Source organism: Macrotis lagotis, chromosome 8 (genome assembly GCF_037893015.1).
Source record: "Macrotis lagotis isolate mMagLag1 chromosome 8, bilby.v1.9.chrom.fasta, whole genome shotgun sequence".
Lineage (NCBI taxonomy): Eukaryota > Metazoa > Chordata > Mammalia > Peramelemorphia > Peramelidae > Macrotis > Macrotis lagotis.
Genome location: NC_133665.1, coordinates 16,329,940 through 16,336,825, shown reverse-complemented (window position 1 = coordinate 16,336,825; position 6,886 = coordinate 16,329,940). Strand labels below are relative to the sequence as shown.

At 38.7% G+C, this 6,886-nt stretch overlaps 1 pseudogene; it reads left to right on the top strand.

The window, feature by feature from the left end:
- The first annotated feature begins 512 nt into the window (after positions 1-512).
- On the top strand, positions 513-1,315 carry LOC141495129 (peroxiredoxin-6 pseudogene; annotated as a pseudogene).
- Positions 1,316-6,886: the final 5,571 nt, after the last annotated feature.

The window sequence follows — 6,886 nt, the reverse complement described above, 5'->3', positions numbered from 1 at the left end:
TTATAATATAATTTTAGATCAGGTAGGGCTAAGCCTCCTTCTTTTGCACTTTTTTTCATTAAGCTCCTGGCAATTCTTGACTTTTTATTTCTCCATATGAATTTACTTACAATTTTTTCTAACTTATTAAAGTAATTTTTTGGAATTTTGATTGGTAGGTCACTAAACAGATAGTTTGGTTTTGGTAGAACTGTCATTTTTATTATATTAGCTCTACCTATCCATGAGCAGTTGATATTTGCCCAGTTATTTGAATTTGATTTAATTTGTGTGAGAAGTGTTTTATAATTGTTTTCAAAAAGATTCTGAGTCTGTCTTGGCAAATAGACTCCCAAATATTATATATTGTCTGAGGTTACTTTGAATGGGATTTCTCTTTCTAACTCTTCCTGCTGTTTCTTGCTAGACATATATAGAAAAGTTGAAGATTTATGAGGGTTTATTTTATAACCTGCAACTTTGCTAAAATTGCTAATTGTTGACCCGCGAGCGGGCATGTCGGCCCAGGCTTCTCCCGCCCCGCGCCGCCGCCATGCCTGGAGGGCTGCTGCTCGGAGAGGGGGCCCCCAACTTCGAGGCCGACACCACAGCCGGCCGCATCCTCTTCTACGACTTCCTCGGGGACTCATGGGGCATTCTCTTCTCCCACCCTCGGGACTTCACTCCGGTGTGCACAACAGAGCTGGGCCGAGCTGCCAAACTGGCCCCAGAATTTGCCAAGCGGAATGTTAAGATGATGGCTCATTCTATTGACTCTGTCCAAGACCATCTTGCCTGGAGTAAGGATATCAATGCATACAATGGTGATGAGCCCTTGGAGAAGCTGCCTTTCCCCATCATTGATGATCACAAACGGGACCTTGCCATCAAGTTGGGCATGTTAGACCCAGATGAGCGGGATGCACAGGGCATGCCAGTGACAGCTCGAGTGGTATTTATTTTTGGCCCAGATAAGAAGTTGAAGCTATCTATCCTCTACCCTGCAACTACTGGCAGGAACTTTGATGAGATCCTCAGAGTGGTTGATTCCCTTCAATTGACAGTATACAAAAAGGTTGCTACTCCTGTTGACTGGAAATGTGGAGATAGTGTAATGGTTATTTCAACTATCTCTGAAGAGGAGGCTAAACAACTGTTTCCTAAAGAGGTCTTCACCAAGGAGCTCCCTTCAGGCAAGAAATACCTAAGGTACACCCCTCAGCCATACCTTACTCCAGCAGGACCTGCTGGGGCTCCCTTAAAGATCTCTCCCAGAAGGGATGCTAGCCTGCCAATCAAGTCTTCTACAGTAATTGATTTAAACATCTTGGAGTGATGGAAAGTCAGGAGTCTTTGGGCTGCTCTACTAATGTGTGGCTTGTTAAATGAAAAGGGCACTAAAAGTTACCTGTGATTCCTCTCCTTGTGCCTTTACCAGCACTTCACTTGGGTCATTGAACTCCCTTGTCATTCTGCTGACTTTCTGTGTTTGGGACTTAAACTGTGAGCTCTGTTGCAAGCTCCATCATCAGCCATAGTATCATTGGTATTTGGGGAAGGGGGTTACCTCGGAGCATTGCAGGAGTAGAATTTCTTTATCTGGCCTAGTAGACAAATCATTTCTTTTTCTAATTATCTACTTGAGGGAGGAGGCAGTTTAACATGTCTGGTTGTCTGATTTTGAGTTTCACCTCCCTAAGTTTATGACCATCAATTTGTAATCATTTAACTATTTCAGATAGTGGGGGTTTTTCCCCTCAATTGTTGAGTGTTCTAAACATAGTTAGAAAAAACTTGGAGATTCTTATCTTTCTAACAGATAGGAGGAAAGCAGGACACAGTTAAAATATTTTTACTAGATTGAGCAAAAGAGCTTTCTAATTATGTTACAGCCTGTGGTTGAGACTATGGAGAAAGAAACTGCACTGGTGGACAGTCATAATTAATGGGTGCCTTTTTAAAGAAGTCGTGTATTGGACATGGAAAACTGCTCTTAATTGTCATAATAAGATGAAAGTATGTATACTAGCGGGAAAGAAAGGAATAAAGATACTATTTCTTTATTACAAAATGATGTCTCTGCAGTGGATAATTTTCTTTTCTGATATTTTGCCTTTAAGGGAGCCACCAATAAAAGCTTTTTGAAACTAAAAAAAAAAATTGCTAATTTTTTCCAGTAGTTTTTGGATGATTCCTTGGGATTATCTAGGTAGACAATGTCATCTGCAAAGAGTGAGAGTTTTGTCTCTTCCTTTCCAATTCTAATTCCTTCAATTTCTTTTTCTTCTCTAATTTTTGATGCTAACATTTCTAATACAATATTGAATAGTAATGGGGATAATGGGCACCCTTGTTTCACCCCTGATCTTATTGGGAATGCCTCTAGCCTCTCCCCATTGAATATAATGCTTGTTGATGGTTACAAATAGATACTGCTAATCATTTTAAGGAACAGTCCATTTATTCCTACACTCTCTAGTGTTTTTAATAGGAATGGATGCTGTATTTTGTCAAAAGCTTTTTCAGCATCTATTGATATGATCATATGATTTCTGATAGGTTTGTTGTTGATATAATTGAGTATACTAACAGTTTTCCTAATATTGAACCAACCCTGCATTCCTGGAATAAATCCTACTTGATCATAATGTATTTTCCTAGTGATGACTTGTTGTAATCATTTTGCTAAGATTTTATTTAGGATTTTTGCATCTATATTCATCAGGGAAATAGGTCTATAATTTTCTTTCTCTGTATTAACTCTTCCTGGTTTAGGTAACAGTACCATATTGGTTTCATAGAAAGAGTTAGGCAGAGTTCCATCTTTCCCTATTTTTCCAAAGAGTTAATATAGGATTGGAACCAATTTTTCCTTAAATGTTTGGTAGAATTCACTTGTGAATCCATCAGGTCCTGGAGATTTCTTTTTTTAGGGAGTTCAATAATGGCTTGTTGAATTTCTTTTTCTGAGATAGGATTGCTTAGGTATTTAATCTCTTCTTCATTTAACCTGTGCAACTTATATTTTTGTAAATATTCATCCATTTCACTTAGGTTATCAAATTTATTGGCATAGAGTTGGGCAAAATAATTTCAAATTATTACTTTAATTTCCTCCTCATTGGTGGTGAGTTCACCTTTTTCATTTATGATACTAGCAATTTAGTTTTCTTCTTTCTTTTTTTAAATCAAATTGACCAGAGGTTTATCAATTTTATTCATTTTTTCATAATACCAACTTTTGGTTTTATTTATTAATTCAATAGTTTTTTTGCTTTCAATTTTATTAATTTCTCCTTTTATTTTTAGAATTTCTAATTTGGTATTTAATAGGGGATTTTTGATTTGTTCTTTCTCTAATTTTTTTAGTTGCATGTTTAGTTCATTAATTTCCTCTTTCTCCAATTTATTCATGTAAACATTTAGAGCTATAATATATCCCCTGAGAGTCACTTTGAATGAATCCCATAGGTTTTGGTATGTTGTTTCATTATTATCATTATCTAGGATAAAATGGTTAATTCTTTCTATAATTTTTTTTTGGTCCACTCATTTTTTAAAAAGACGCTATTCAATTTCCAATTTGTTCTGGGTCTATATCTCCTTGGCCTAGTATTGCATATGACTTTTATTGCATTGTGATCTGAGAAAGATGTATTCACTATTTCTGCCTTTCTGCAGTTGATCATTAAGTTTTTATGTCCTAGTACATGGTCAATTTTTGTATAAGTTCCATGTACTGCAGAGAAAAAAAGGTATATTCCTTTCTATACCCACTCAGTTTCCTCCATAAATCTACCATATCGAATTTTTCTAACAATCTATTTGCCTCCCTAATTTCTTTCTTGTTTGTTTTATGATTTGATTTATCTAGATCTGATAGTGGGAGGTTGAGGTCTCCCACTAGTAGAGTTTTGCTGTCTATATCTTCCTGTAATTCTTTCAGCTTCTCCTCTAAGAATTTGGGTGCTGTCCCACTAGGTGCATATATATTCAATATTGAAATGACTTTATTGTCTATGGTACCTTTTAGAAGGGTAAAGTTTCCTTCCTTATCTCTTTTAATGCTATTTATTTTTGCTGCTGCTTTGTCTGAGATAAGGATTGCTACCCCTGCTTTTTTTACTTCAGCTGAAGCAAAATATATTTTGCTCCAACCTTTTACCTTTACTCTATATGTATCTCTCTGCTTCAAATGAGTTTCTTGTAAGCAGCATATTGTAGGATTCTGGTTTTTAATCTACTCTGCTATTCACTTACGTTTTAAGGGAGAGTTCATCCCATTCACATTCAAGGTTATGATTACTAATTCTTTATTGCCCTCCATGCTATCTTCCCTCTGTTTGTATTTTCCCCCTTTCCCCCCACTTTATCCATATTCCCCAGTATTTTGTTTCTGAATACCACCCCCTTCAGTGTGTTTGCCCTCCTATATCACCCCTCCCTTTCTTTTCCCTTTCCCTTTTTTCTCTTTTCCCTTCCCTTCTTTTTGTTATTTCCCCCTTTCCCCCCCACTCCCCTTCCCTTTCTCTGTCCCCCCCTCCCCTTTTCCCCTTTTAATACTTGAAAGGTTAGATGTTTTATAAGTTAACTGAGTATGTGCAGGTTGACTTTAAGCCAAGTTTGATGAGAAGAAGATTCAGGTATTTCTCCTCTGCTCCCTTCTTCCCCACTATTACCATAGGTATTTTGTACCTCTTAGTGTAATGAGATTTACCCCATTCAATCTCCTCCCTCCTCCCGTCTCTTTCCTGTCCCCCTTTTTAAGGAGCTAGTGTTTTTTTTTAGATCATTCTAAGTTATAGAAAATTCTGAGTGTCTGTCCCTTCTAGTTCAGTATATTCTATCAAATAGTGTCAAAATTCCTGAGAGTTATTAGTCTTTCTCCCAAGTGGGGTTAGAGCCAGTTACATTCTATTAGATAACAGTCTCATGGTTAGGTCATGAATGTCCATCATTTCTGGCTAGGTGTATTCTCTCTGTTAGAGTTACAATTCTCAAGAATTATGAGAATCTTTTTTCCCCCCATGCTGGGATATAGCCAGTTTCAACTTAATGGATTGCATTTTTTTCCTTTCCCCCTTTTTTTTACCTTTTCATGTGTCTCTTGAACCTCCTGTCTGATGTCCAAATTTTGTTTAGCTCTGGTCTTTGTATCAGAAATTTTTGGAATTCTTCCATTTCGTTAAATATCCATCTTTTTCCCTGGAAGAGAAGGCTCAGCTTTGCAGGAAAGTAGATTCTTGGCTGCATTCCAAGCTCCCTTGCTCTTCAAGATATCTCATTCCAGGCCTTTCGATCCCTTAATGTTGATGCAGCCAGGTCCTGTGTGATCCTTACTGTGGCTCATTGATATTTAAATTGTTTCTTTCTGGCTGCTTTCAGGATTTTCTCTTTTATCTGATAATTCTGGAGTTTGGCCACAACATTCCTTGGTATTTTCATTTTAGGATCTTTTTCTGGTGGGGATCTATGTACTCTTTCAATAACTACTTTGCCCTCCGATTCCATGATATCAGGGCAATTTTCCATCACAAGATCCTGTAATATTAAGTCCAGGCTTTTTTTTTTCTCTTCAGTGTTTTCAGGAAGTCCTAATAATTTTCAGGTTGCCCCTCCTCAATCTATTCTCGAGGTCAGTGGTTTGTTGATGAGGTATTTTACATTTGCTTCTATTTTTTCTATTTTTTGATTTTGTTTAACTGACTCTTGCTGTCTCATGGAGTTATTAGTTTCTGTAGACTCCATTCTTTTTTGGGGGGAGGAGTTTTCTTCATTAACCTTTTGCAACTCCTTTTCCAATTGGTCAATTCTACTTTTGAAAGAGCCTTCCATTTGACCAATTGAGTTTTTGAGAGAGTTAATTTCTTTTTCCATTTGCTCATTTGAGGATCTGAGAGATTTATTCTCATTTTGTAATTGTCCAATTGATATTTATTCTCTTGTGTTTGTCCAATTGTACTTTCTAAGGTTTTCTTTTCTTGTTGCAAGGTATTAATTGTCTCTCCCAAATTTTTAAGCTCCTTCCTTATTTCTTCAAGGAAGTCTTTCTGCACTGGAGACCAGATTGTATTCTCAGAGGTTCTAGGTCTCTCTGAGTTAGGGTCTTTTCTTTCCAGGAATTTTTCTATGGATCCACCTTTCCACTGACCCTTCTTCATTTTGCTAATACCTGAGTTGGGGAGGGGCTGGTTCACAGGGGCTTGGGATCTCTAAAGGCTTTACTCACTGAGTGCAGTTTCTCTGGCTGGCCAGTAAGAGGTGTTCGTTGCTTTCTCTGGAGTGTCTGTGACCTTGGTTGAAGCCTTTTCTCTTTGCTTGAAGGGAGGGGTTGGAGGTATTGAATTCTTTTGCCTTCACTCAATGGTGGCCTTTACCCTGGCCTGAAGGCATTCCTCAGCTGGGCTGGTTCTGCTCACACACCTGGGCCTGAGGCAGAAGTAGTTTGCATTTGTTTTTTTTTGGAGAAGGTCTGAGCTGCAATGGGACCAGAGTAGCCCAGGATGGTGTCCACAGCTCTCCTGCACCAGAACTCTACCCCCAGCCCTGTCCCCAAGCTCTAGGGGGACAGCACCAACATCAGCGCCTCTGCTTCTCCGTGGACCCAAGCCCCTGTCGTCCAGCTCCACCTCCGATCCAGCAGGTCCGGCTCTCGGGCCCCCAGACTCCGGGTTCCAATTCAGCTGTTAATCTGGCTGATCTGGGGCTGATCCTCCCTCTGAGCCCAGACTTACCGGCCTGAATTTGGCCAAAGCTGCTGCCGCAAACAAATCCTGAGGTAGATGTTCTTTCTCCTGGCTTTTCTTTCTGGGTTTTGTGGGTCGGATTCTTTTAAGAGATTTGTTTCATGTGATAGATAGGGAAAGATCAGGAGACTTTAGAACTGTGCCTGTCTTCTCTCCACCAT